Here is a 13,886-nt window from a genome sequence, read left to right as displayed (position 1 = left end):
ATCAGATGGAGTCTCAAAGACCTTATGAGCCAAAACAAGGATGTGGCTTTTACTCAGCTTGCTAATGCAGTGTTAGATAAAGGTTTTCTTTTTGAATTAAAGTGGAACTAAAGTCCAGTGATCAGACAAGAGCTTGTTGAAAAATGGGAAAGGCCGTGTCCCTTCTTCAATAACTTTTCTTACCTGCCTGATTGCTGCCCAGCTGTCAAATTTTACTGAGCGGTGCATGGGCAGCTCAGAATTTATTGCCAGAGATGCATTAACTCCTGCATAAATTACATGATCCCAATTTGGCCAATCAAGATAGCTGAAGATCGGAATGCAGAAGAGTAGAAGGAAGAACTGTGCCCGTGGCGGGACATGGACAGATGAGTATTGATGGGTTTAGCTCCGCTTTAATAAAAAAATCAGTTTATAAACTAAATCAAAAGAAAAAAAAAACAGTCAAAGGTAATTTCTGTTTCCAGATGAGCTGCATATTCCACATTTAGAAACACATTACCTGAGCTTATCCATCATGTCAGAGGGTTTTTGGACAATATTTCACTTAAGACATCAAATTATGATCTAGTGCTTAATGAGTCTGTTTCCTAATATTTTTTTCAGGTAAACTTTATATTCACAATAATATTAATAATGTATATACTACAGTTGTGTCTTAGCAATGGGCATATATGATTTGTATACAAACCAAAGAAGCTGTATGCATGCAATATAAAACATGGGTAATTTCCTGAATTTTTTTAAAATGCTTTAACTCTAAAAATTAAATTAGCTACCCACCAAATATCAAATCAGTCTACATCTAGCGCTCTTCTAGTGATATTATCAAAAAGGTCAAAAAGTCAGGACAGATTCAGACAGCATTTAAGAAAAGTAGGTTTCTATGGAAACAACAAAACCCTGCCAACTTGATAACAAGGCTACACTACCACTTTTTAGTTAATTATGAGATAAGAGAAAAGTGCATTTTAATCACATTTGATTACTACAGACTAATATTATCATTTGTGTTTAAATTATGTAGATTATGTAGGTTTTCTCTTATTTTGTAAAGTTTATATATTCAGTAATATACAATATTTAAATAAATTGGCATACATATGTTACAGCAATGTTAATCTGTTAAGGAATTGTAAAAAGCATTTTCATCTGCTAGAATATAATGACACTTCTAATAGCAAAATGGGCAGAGAACCAAAAAGGAAAAATGCTTCAGCAAATCAGCAGCATTGAGTATTTTCTAATGAACTTGTACATGTAAAGCTGCTTGGCAACATGTATTTAGAGGGCAAATTACCAACCACTGTATCATTCTAAATTCAATATAGGAATGTAGCAGCTGTGAACATAGCAATGGTTTTGATTCTATAATCCAGTAAATTAGTACCAGTTATATCAATTTTAGATGCAGATTTAATCCATGGGGTTACCATTTGTACTATTCACTTGCTTTGACTTGTGACGTGAGTTAGTTACTAGTGTTGGTCGAATAGCTCACTTTTCGATTCGGCAGCTATTCGCTCGAATAGGGCAAAATTATTCGGCTGGTCGAATGTCAAAGTCGAACACCATTAAAGTCAATGGGAGGAAAAATTCAGGGTTTTTTTCAGCACTGTGTAGAGCTTCTACAGCCTCCAAACAGATGTAAAAAGATACATTGTAAAAAGATACTTTGTAAACTGATACATAAAAAGATACATTATAAAAAGATACATAACGCTATTACATACCCCTGTACTTCACATGAAGATTAAAGAGCACCTGTCAAATCAATTTTAGGCTAATACTAGGTACACACTTCCAATAATTATTGTTAGAAAACGAACGATTACGACCGATCAACGATTATGCGCTGTGACCGCAAAGTTTCCGCGGTCCAGGAATCCCACAATGACATTATGATTCATAATGTCATTGTCGGATAACCTGTAAAAAATAAAAAAAGAACAAGTTTAAAATAAAAAACACATACGAAATAAATAATTTAAGAAAAAAAAATTTTTTTTTTCCTCCCGAATTTTTGCTGTCGAATCCAGTGTTTTTCGGGTGGGGTCTACCCGAATTCGAACAGCCATATTCATCAACACTATTAGTTACTTGCTTCAATGCTTTATTGCTTTAGATTCTAAGTTTCTTCAAGCTGCTTCTGAAAAGCTTTTGCATTTGTTTGGCAATGTAAGGCTACCTATCGGCCCAGATTGCCACAGAGTAAAACCCATTACAATTCGACTTGCAGCAGTATTGGGGTTTTAATAAGAATTTATTTAAAAGGAATCTCTAGTAGGAAGGATGAGCATATCAGCTTTGCTCTTTAAAATCTTCACAGATAACTGCATAACAGCCCAAATGATTTGCTTTCCAAGGATACACTCACCTAAAACAGTCAGATGGTATTCAGGAACCCACATTTAGTGTCCTTACAAGCCACAACATACACCTGTTGACTAGCCTGACAATCGGTGTTGCTTGTAGTGCTTTAGGAGTATTAGATTAGAAAAAAATGTATTTTTATTTTGGGTTGATTTAAAAAAAAAACATAGCCCAGAGCAGGTGAATTCGCTGAATAATTTTTTCTTCTGGGTAATTTATTGAGCAGTAAATTATGAGCTAGGGTGGTTACGGGCTAGAGGGAGGTACATGGAGATGATGTTAGGTTACAAGCAGTGCTGGTTATCATAATGTTAGGTATTTAAACGGGAGGTAATTCTGGTTAAAGCACACTGCACTTCTTCATGTTACTGCTTCTATTTACCTTTATTATTTAAAAAGGGCATCGTTAATATAAAATTTAGGAAAAGTTATTCCCAGAACATTTAGAACAATATGTCAACATTACTTTTTGTAAAAAAATAATCTTTTATGTCTTGCCAGATGATAGTAATTTAGCTTAAAAGGGCATGTTCTTGCATTCTAGAACATTCTCAAAAATTACTATATATTCTGTAAGTGCGATATACTTTGTTACAGAAGTTTTGTCTCACCCACACATCTGCTGGACTAGCCAAGAGCATACAGTGAATAGAAAGACAAACATTCCTATAATTGTGCTGGCAATTTTTTATTCATTTCCTTAGCTTAAAAGTTTCTGAAAGTCATTTTTTTCTGTCAGGACAGATTGCTCCAAGTTAGCTACACTAGTAGTTTTTTGTAAATGGATTTTAAAATTATATCATCATATTTTACAAGTTACAATCTCACTATTGCCTAAGCTCTCACAGTTTTTTTTAATTTGGTTGTGTTAGTTAGTGAGATAACCAAGTATTAACTGCCATACTGTTATTGGTAATATGGCAAAATTTCAACAATATGAGCAATTTCAACAATACCTATCATCATAATGGATGCATGGCTTTTTTCTCATTGAACGCAGCTTTTTTGATAGATTTTCCAAAGGAGAATTACAACTCTAAACCCCTCATAAAGTTTTCATTACTCTCTTATTAAAACCATTTCAGGTTTTCTGGATCACCCAGCTTCACTGATGAAAGTGTATTCTCGTTAGCCTTGGAGAGCTTTGATAAATCAGGCCCAATGAGAGATACCATCATCAGCATGTACCAGCAAGTTTGGCAGTAAGGTGAGCTAGAAAATCCCAAATACACTGGCTTAACATAAATGCAACCTCGATAAACCCTGTTTTCTTATTTTTGAAATTTACAAATAGGCCTGTTTTATATTTAAATCACTATACTATACTGTATTTGCTATACTTAACTCAGCCTATTTTAAATTATTCTGTTTTAAACAAACAGGTAAACAAAACTGAATCATGACAATTCAATCTAATAACATGTTATGCCAAAAGAATCACTGCTTTTGTTCTCAAATTCATGATGTCCTCAATATATAGTTGAATTCATTCCACTTGAAGAAAATTAAACGTTTATGTGTCCCTACAAACACTTTTGTCATTATAATGCTTATTTTTATACAGCAGTTGAATGAGGGATTAACTTTATTATTTTTAATTACCAGCAATGCTGTAAACATCTTTGGAGCTGACAGCAATCACTGGACCAGTGTTATCTCTTATATATAAATATGTTGCCATTTTAGGGTGCCTATTAAAATAGGAAAGGTCATTTCTGCTTTAGTTTTTATAAACTGGAGCCATTATTGCATTACTTTGTTTAAATATACATTCACCATACATCACAAGAATTCTAGGAATTTTAAACCAATTACAAAAAGATTCCTGTACATAAAACATTGCCAAGACAGTGGTTGGTTTAAAAAAGTCACACAATATAAACCACAATAATTTGGTAATAAAACCAAATTTAAAAAGTGCAGAAAACAATAACGCTGAGACACTACAGACTCCATGCAATAATTTTTTACAATAAAATCAGTCATTTATTTATACAAACCTATCATTGTGGAGCAAAACTAAACATACAAACATTTTTAACATTTTTTTATTTTGTGTGTGCTGTGCACAGCACATGATTTATATATTGGTTTCGTAAAAGTCAAGACTGGCTTTAATCAAAGACAGCTGCAAAGCATGCTTTGTTCATTGCATGTGTCTTTAAATCACATGGTGCTTCGCAAATCCTTTGTTGTGTTTTAAATGTTAATTTGTAAATCTTCCAAGTTCAAGACAGATGCAAGAAATAAAACAAATCACACATGGAAAGTAAAACTTGTAGTAGAGTTCTACTGCAAACTTTAACTTTTCAAAATATTTGATTTTTTTCTGTTTATACTTGCAATCTTGTAGGTTAGTTACAGGGTCTCTTTTAGATTCCAAATTGCACTTTGCTGATGAATTATTGTTGATTTAAAATCATTTATGAGCTATGAGCTATGATGCTATACATCTTATCAGTGACCTGCTGTACATCTAAGATTACTAGATTGCTGTAGAAACTTTTCCTGCTTTTGTAAAAGAAAAAGGGCAACCATTGGTAAGAGATACTTTGAAAATTCAAGTTGGTAGGGCAAATGATGCCTGTAGTAAGAATTGCTAGGGTGTTCTGTGATTTATTACTGTATTTAAATACCGTATTTTTCGGACCATAAGACGCACTTTTTTTCCCCCTAAAGTGGGGGGAAAATCAGGGTGCGTCTTATGGTCCGAATGCATATTTTTTTTTGATTTGATGAATGCCGATCGGCGCCGCCTTCATGGGCGGGCACAAGTGCCGCACGCTGGATCTCAGGGGAAATCAAATTAATTTTTTTTTTTTGTTTTCCCGTGCGGAAAACCTGGTGCGTCTTATAGTCCGGAGCGTCTAATGGTCCGAAAAATATGGTACGTTTATATTTAAACATTCAAGTATTTGAATACATTTGTATGTAAGCCTATGTTTTCCTTCATTCCCAATGTTACTTTACAGCGGTTGTTATTAGGGGTGGCCATAGAGTGATTGCCCCCTAAGAACAGAAGGACGGAAGACAGGTAGTTCTCAATATATCACTGCAGTACTGTCCCAACAATGACAGGGGAACTTGTGTGGAATTTGTTTCCCTGCTGTGTCAAAGGACAGGATGAGGTCTATTTATATGGATATTTTAAAACAAGTTGCAATATCTCGATGACATTCAGTGTCTTTAGCTGCCAGAGACATTAATTATCACCCCCTCCCATGAATTCAGAAAGAGCCCAATAATCATGAGTAATTATGGCAATGTCTACACCCCATCCCAAACCTAGAATCTAATCTAATGATAGTCTATTTAAATTTCAGAATGAACAATATTTTGCATAAAGGGAGATAAATGCTGCAATAAATCCCTGAGTTTGCAGTCTTCACCTTTGTTTCAGCACACATTCTTATCTTTTCTACAAGAGGTAACAGACATATTTTCCTTTAGTGACCTTTAAAATCTCTGGATACGTTACAAATAATTGTTTGCATAATGAATGTTTACTAAGAAAGAAAATCATGTTCTATATAAAGGACAGCCTTATTTATTTAGTTCTTAGGCATGAACTAGCATCTGCATAATGAAGGATGTATCTTGAATGTGAATAAAATCAACTGTCTGCTAAATAAAAGTGAAACATTTTTCCTTTGCAACAAAACACACTGGGGATGATGTATTAATTTGGCCACAAAAAGTACAACATAGGAACAATAAGTCAGATTCAAGAGGAGGTTAAAAAATCCCCCTCCATTGCTCAGAATTAGCACCCACCCTTAACTATATGAAACTTACCAATTCTCCCTCACTCCTTTTTTTGCAGCTGGTGACATTGTCTGGTGTTTTCCTAGTATGGAGTAGCATGTGGCCTGCTCTTCAGTTATTCTACATCTACCAATGCTGTCTTTCCATATGTAATGTATGTGGAGCTTTTCCTTTAAGCACATTCAGTCTTACATCTTCTTATTTCCTTCATACTTATCCCACCATCTGCCTAAGTGTCCTCCACGTTCCAGACCCATGGAAGAGAAGAAAGAGCCCACACACTGATTTGTACTTGATCTAAAGCCTAGATTTTGATTGATATACAGTAAGTGTATTGTACTAGTATAAAAAATTGGCTGCAAATATCATCAAAGTTTATACTCAGGTCATGCCAATAGATGGTGCTGTGTTTTCATATTAAGTGTTTAACAAACTTTTGCTGTGCAGTTTAATTTTAAAAAGTTTGGTACACACTTTACGTGAGGACAAATCAGGTGGTTGACAAATCAATATGTGGTTGAACTGCTCTAAAAAACAAGTATCCACACAATAGAGCAGCCACAAATTTTAAATGGGGTCACAAAAACTTTCAGTCACACCAGCTATTTCGGCACATCGTGTTCAAAACTGACTATTTTTTCAGCAAATTTTAATCATTTATTATTTTTTTAGTAATAGTACCAAGGATATAGTTTATATAATTAAATATTTTCTGTTAGGTAACTAGCCTTAGTATAAGCCATTAGCTTTCAATCACCAAAAACTAGCCATAAATCATTTTAGATAATTATAACTGGATATTATCCAGTGTGTGTTGTTTTGAAAACATTTGTTCAAAAGAGAAAAAAATAAAAATCACACCAGTTGGCATTTTTTTTTCTACTGGTGTGTCTTGAGTATAAATGATTTTTTTTTTCTAATGGCACTGCCACTTGAAAGAACAATATAAAACCAAAACCAAAAATTGTGTGACGTTTTTTTAATAATAATCTTTTCTTTGTTAATATACATGAGCCTACTTAATTCCCCCTTTCCTAATCATTTTGTGAACACATTACTTTTTTGTTATATGACATTTTCCTAATTTAACTAAATGTAGCATCAAATTACAGATTAAATTATTATAAATTGGTTGAATGTTCATTGTAAATTGTACTTTAAATGTCCTTTAAAGGTAAAATAACCATGCCTCAATTCAGCAGAAGAACTTTTAAATTGGAGAACAGACTTAATAGTCCTATTTTTTGCAGCTAATTAGCATTCACTATTATCCAGCATCAAGAAGACTATATGCACGTTAGCCACTTGTATCTTCAACAGGGGATCATGGAAGATACTGCAATTTGTAAGAAAAACAGGCAGCCAAATGCAGTACACAAGCCTTCTATTTAAAAAAAAAAGTAATACATTTCCAAATATAATTTAATTTCAGCTTTATCCAGTGATAATGTCATTCTGTTTTAGCAGATGGAAAATAATTCCACAGGTAAATTATTTTCCACGCAGATGGAAAATAATTTACCTCTACATTTAATATGACAGACAAAACCGTTGGTTTGACATTTCAATTGCTGTTTGATCTACAAATATCTATTTCTGAGACAACATATCTATCTGTTTCTTGTTTGTAGAGCTGAGTCTTTAGCATTACATTGTAGGGAATATGCTTTACTGTAGTCAAGATTATCATTTTCAACTTAGTTTGTGTGTTGTGTGTTTGGTTTTGTGATTAATTCATAAATCTTGAATAAAAATGGTTTGCCTCTAATCGGTGTTTTAGATATAATGACACTTTAATTTTGATCTTTCTATGTTCTATTTTAAATAATTTTTGTTCATTTATACTATTATTTATGCTCATCAGCCTTTATTTTTTGTTCATTAGTTTTGTGGCCTGGTGGCATTCCCTTTTGACATAACTAAGAACTAGAAACATTATCTGAATAATGACAAGCCTTAAATAGAATGCAAAATGAAAAGCTAATGCTTAAGTGAAGAGATGTCTCAGTAAAACAACAAAAAATTGTTTGGTGAGATGGTGGCAAATAAGAACTAAAAATGGATGACCTAACACTATAGCATAGACTTTGGCACTTGTATTTTCTTTGAGTATTTTTCTGTAGGAGTTAAAGTAATTTGTTAACACAGCTTTGGGTAGACTTTCAAATTTTGCTTGTATTTAGTTATATATTTTAAGTGCAGATATGTAATTCTTCTTTGAAAAATTCATATTAGGGTGTCAATATGACTACCACATTATAATAATACATTATTTTTGTAATACTTGGCAAGGTAAAACTCCCCAAATGAACATAACCTAAAGCAGAGGACATTGCCATCCAAAATATTTTTTTTTTCAGTCAAAGCCAGTAAGTACCAATAAGTAACGGTGAAGTTTTATATAATATGTCCAAATAGCAGAGTTAAAACCTGCTTGTTCCTAAGTCAGGATCCTAAGTCAGGATAATATAGGATGATTGTAACAATTAGGAAGGCTCATTTATTTTGGCCTTCATTTGCCCTTTATGTGATGACAAAAAAGAAAAACAAATTGCCAAACAGATTTGTGTCAGCATTTTTCTTGGTCATGTTTTATTTCTACTTGTATCTAGAGGTTCAAAATAAATAAAATGGTTAAAAGATAATGTATTTGTTATTAGTACCAGTTAAAAAACTGTTTACTGCAGTTCAAAGTGCTTCTATACTCCTACAGCATTTCTTTTGCAGATCCTGATTGTGGTGAGTAACCACTGACAATGTAGAGATATTGTCCTTAACCCCCAATGTAAAAGAGCCAGTGGAGGGCACACTCAGGCACCTGTACCACCCCGCGGACACTGTGGCCCACTATGGTGGTATCTTGTTTGCCTCCTCTTTAGTGTGGCAGCTCTAACTTCTGAGGAAAATTATGTCACTCTTACCCATAATGCACTTATCTGTGTGACCTGAGCCTGAATACTTCTGTGCCCATCTGTGAGGTGGATAGGTAATTTCACATGTACGATACTACAAATGACTGCCAATGTCAAGTGTTAAAGGAGTAAATACAAAACAGTTTTGTAAGCCTGCAGTTAGCCATGGGCTAACCAGCAGCAGTCTGCGTTCAACCAAAACTCCTTCATGAGCTTGTCTCAGCTAATTCTTTTCCAACTTCAAATGGTGTCTAGCTCAGTCTATGTTAGCATCAGTTAGTACTTGCCATTATCAACCACTTTCTGGCCCCCAAGTCATTTAGTGAAGTTGTTCTTGACTGACAGACTCAGACACTACTCATTAAATTGTTCAGACTCTGAAGGGATATTTGAATTTGTATATCTCTGTAAATCAAGTGGGTACAAGTAACAGTAGGCTCAAACTCTGTTTACCCAGATCATTTTAAACTATGCCCTATAATCAATGTTTTGTAGCCATATCAACTTTTGAAAGTGCCACTTTAATGTACCCCATCAATCAGCAATTGATGCTTTCTCAAAAAAAATCTGCAGATAAAGACACCTTTGAAAAGAGCACAAAGCAGAGTGTCCGCGCACAAAGTGCCTTCATTAAACAATTTAGGGAGGTCCTTCCCTCACTGACTATTAACTAAAATGGCTTTTTTTCCATTGACCACCTATGTAAGGCAACCATTCTAACAATAGCTTACAATGCGGGGGGGGGTGGGGGGCACCAAATATGAACATAGGTGTAAACATCAATTTAATGACCAATGTAATGAAGGTGGGTTGCTGGTGTGGACTGACTATAAGTAGGCCTAAATTAGTAGTGTCTAAATGAGAGGGGATTAGTAGGGTTGGTGGTGGAAAAGAAAAAGCTGGTGGTGACTTAATGTAGGGGTACTGCACAGAATGGGAAAGGTTTTAGATATAGCTGTATAATAGATACAGGTAGTCCCCGGGTTACATATGAGATAGGGACTGTAGGTTTGTTCTTAAGTTGAATTTGTATGTAGGTTGGAACATGTACATTATTTTAATAAATCCAATTAGGACAGATGTTTGTCTCAACATATTATTAGGTAGTGTAGTGTCAGTTTAAAATAAAATTAAATTGTATAAAATCCTCACCGTGAGGTAAACAAAGCAAAAATAAAAACTTTCTAGACCCTAGAAATGTATTATCTTCTGGACCAAGCTGTGCTTTGATATACAAAAAGAAACAACTGCAGAGTTTGTCTAGGTCAGGGGTCAGCAACCTTTTGAGTCGAAAGAGCCAAAAATGACAATTTACAAAATTTCAAAGTTTTTAAAGAGCCGCAAAATTTTTTCTTGCCAACAATAAATAGTACTCGCATAAATAAAGTTTTTTGATAAAAAAAACTAATCTATTTATTCATAAGAAAAAATATCTATTTATTCATATATAAGTAGTGTTTTTCACAACAAATTAGATAATATATATATGGCATTATTAGATAATTACCTATTATTTAAGTAAAAAATTAAAACAAGTAAACATTTACTTACAACACTAACTTGTACTTCAATAACAAACAATTGACCAAACAAATTCAATGGGAGCGACGGCTTTGCATGGTTTTAGAAAGTTTGGATAACATTAGATGACATTTCATTTTCCTCAGAATTCTGTAATGGTGAAACAGTTACAAACATTTTGATTTTCCATGTATTGTTGCTAAACTGCCCACTTTTGTATTTTATTGTAGAAATATAGATACCTTTAGGCTATCTCCTAGCCTGGCTTTTTGTGAAGCTGCGGCTCTTTAATTCAGTCTGTCGGAAGCTATTCTATCTCTCAGCCTGGCTTTTCACCACACCCCTCCCCCCGTGACACGGGTCCTCACTGTCTTCAGTTCGTAGAAGCTCTCGAGTGTCACGGGGGAGGGGTGTGGTGGAAAGCCAGGCTGAGAGATAGAATAGCTTCCGACAGACTGAATTAAAGAGCCGCAGCTTCACATCTAAAGAGCCGCATGTGGCTCGCGAGCTGCAGGTTGCCGACCCCTGGTCTAGGTCATTAAAGAGTTACAAGAGGTAACAGAACAGCTCAGCCTTTAGGATCACTTACAACCTCAGCTGTGTTTATGAAAAGACTTCTTCTGCAAGTCATGCAAACCACTCCCCTCTTGCTCTTCAAGCCTCCGTCCTGCACATGAGTGAGCAGGAAAGTCCCGTTTGTATATAGGAGTCGTCCGTATGTCAGATGTCCTTAACGCGGGGACTTCCTGTATTATTTAATATAATTTTCCTTACAGAATGCAATGCTTTTGCTTGGTTTCTCATTTCTCTTAGTTTGCTATGTTGTCATATAATTTACTATTGATGGTTGATGTAATCCACTATTATATCATTTACTGTGATGTTATAATACAGTATTACTTTCTGCTGCATGGTCAAAAAACGTTGCTGTAGTGATATAGATATGCAGTGTGATATAGAATACATACATAGTATGCCTAATTCACAAAAGACATAATTCACTAAAATATATGAGTTATTTTAACTCCATTTAGTACTTCATCCAATATTTACCTTCATGTAAGGAGAGAAGTTAAACAGAAAATAACATACTGTGTCACCGCACTGTGTTTAACACCTACGTTTTCACATACCATATTCAATATACAAAAGGTAATAGAGAGCAGAATAAAATGTTTACAGTCTGTCGGAATAGAATATAAAATAATTAAAACATAGAATATAAATATGTTTATATATAAAATGTGTGTGTATACAGGGGCTTACGACCATTCTTTAAATTGGCAATGCAAAAAGTGCTAGAGCTAATCTATTAGTATAAAAGTAATACTGTAGGAAGAAATGTACAATTAGAAGCATATTTCATGTAGTAGAAGATTCAGTATGTGTGGGACTTTGGGTTTGGAAGAACCAGAACAGCTATTTTACCTAGTTCCTTGTGCCTTATTAATCCAGCTATTCTCTATAATGTACAGGGAGGTGTGCCTTAAACAAAGGGACGAAGATTACAGCTATGTGTTGACAGGGCACTGACAATGACAATGGTAGTAAATGTGTTTAAACTTAGGAATTTTTTTTGACATGCATGTAGTTTGACTTTTACTAAATTTTAAAGGTATAAAATGTAATATTTATGAACCCTAAATTCACCCTAATTAGTTCATATAAACTCCTGATTTTTTTGTATATAAATTTTCTGTACTTTTTGTTTGTTTGTCTACTTTTTCTAATTGTGTTCTTTACTACCTTGCATGCACCTAAAAAATATCTCCTTCTGTGCTATATTTTAGTGGTTTTTAAAAAAAGAACCAAATAGCTGACAAAATTTACACTTTTTATATGTTATAAACTAAATTTATTCTCAAATAAAAAACAGAGGTTGATTATCACAATGTGATGTCTATTTTTTGTAATAATAGGAGTAAGTCATGCTACAACAACAAACCTCCATTTTTTATACTTCTTATAGACCAAATGCTGTCATCCCTATTATTATTATTAAACAGTATTTATGAAGCGCCAACATATGACGCAGCGCTGTACATTAAATAGGGATTGCAAATGACAGACTAATACAGACAGCGATATAGGAGAAGACCCTGCCCCGAAGAGTTTACAGTCTAGTAGTCTGTTGTAATCTGGGATTAGGCTGGGGGAGTTGAATTTTTGCATTTTTGCCTTGTGAGACTGTTGTGCTAGTTGTGATACTATGAGTAGATGCTAATGTAAATAAACAATATATACAAATTTGAACATTCTAAATACTATTGTGTGTTAATTCCCCCACCTCCTAGATTGTAAACTCTTCAGGGCAGGGTTCTCTCCTCCCGTGTCACTGTATCTGTCTGTAACCTGAAACCCCTATTTAATGTACAGCACTGCGTAATATGTTGGTGCTATATAAATCCTGTTTATTATTATTATTATTATTAATAATAATAATAATAATATTATTATTAATATTATTATTTATAATAATAATAATGATAATAATATTAAAATAAAGCAGGGAGAAAGGAAAAACAGTGTTTACATTAGTATTACAGTTACAGTTAGTATTACAAAACACACATAACCAACATACAAGTTTTAGAAAGAGCTACATAAAGAACTGCACAGGGACATCCAAATGGATGATATATATATTCATATATACAGAGCAAGCCGGTAATAAAAGCACCAGCATCACACAAAAACATAAATGTCTTTGCTCTATAACAATTTAGTAAATGTAGACTGTGAGCTGGAGTGTAGGAGCGAAACAATGGGCCTGATTTAATAAAGCTCTCCAAGGCAGGAGAGAATACACTTTCACCAGTGAAGCTAGGTGATCAAGCAAACCTGGAATGGATTTATTCATCGTAATTTGCTATTTGCTAGCAAATGCTTTGGATCCTGGACCAGATCCATCCCAGGCTTGTTGGATCACCCAGCTTCACTGGTGAAAGTGTATTCTCTCCAGCCTTGGAGAGCTTTAATAAATCAGGGCCATTGACTTTCAGGAATAGGGGTTTATAACTTGGGTTACACCAATCACTGTTCCTACACAGTATGTTAAAAATGACTCTGCCGTGCTAGATTATGTTTCATTTTAACAGACATTATTGCATATCAAAAGGTCCTTCAATTAAGGATTATTGGCCCCTGTTTGTCTACAGATGGTAATCATATCTATCCTAGAACAATGTAGTCAGTCAAATACAATGATTTGTTTAGTATTTATTAGGTATGGTTGTTCAAATGACCTTTGGTATATGGCTGGGAACGACTAGCTAAACATCCTATAGTACAAATTTATAACTTGATTATCTTTCA

General features: G+C 34.1%; 1 protein-coding gene across 2 annotated transcripts in view; it reads right to left on the bottom strand.

The window, feature by feature from the left end:
- The window catches only part of GC (GC vitamin D binding protein), a 48,504-nt gene that overhangs the window by 31,085 nt on the left and 3,533 nt on the right, over positions 1–13,886 (bottom strand). The window lies entirely within an intron of this gene.

Source organism: Pyxicephalus adspersus, chromosome 3, assembly GCF_032062135.1.
Source record: "Pyxicephalus adspersus chromosome 3, UCB_Pads_2.0, whole genome shotgun sequence".
Lineage (NCBI taxonomy): Eukaryota > Metazoa > Chordata > Amphibia > Anura > Pyxicephalidae > Pyxicephalus > Pyxicephalus adspersus.
The sequence above is the reverse complement of the archived record's forward strand: the minus strand, read 5'-3'. Positions and strand labels throughout refer to the sequence as shown.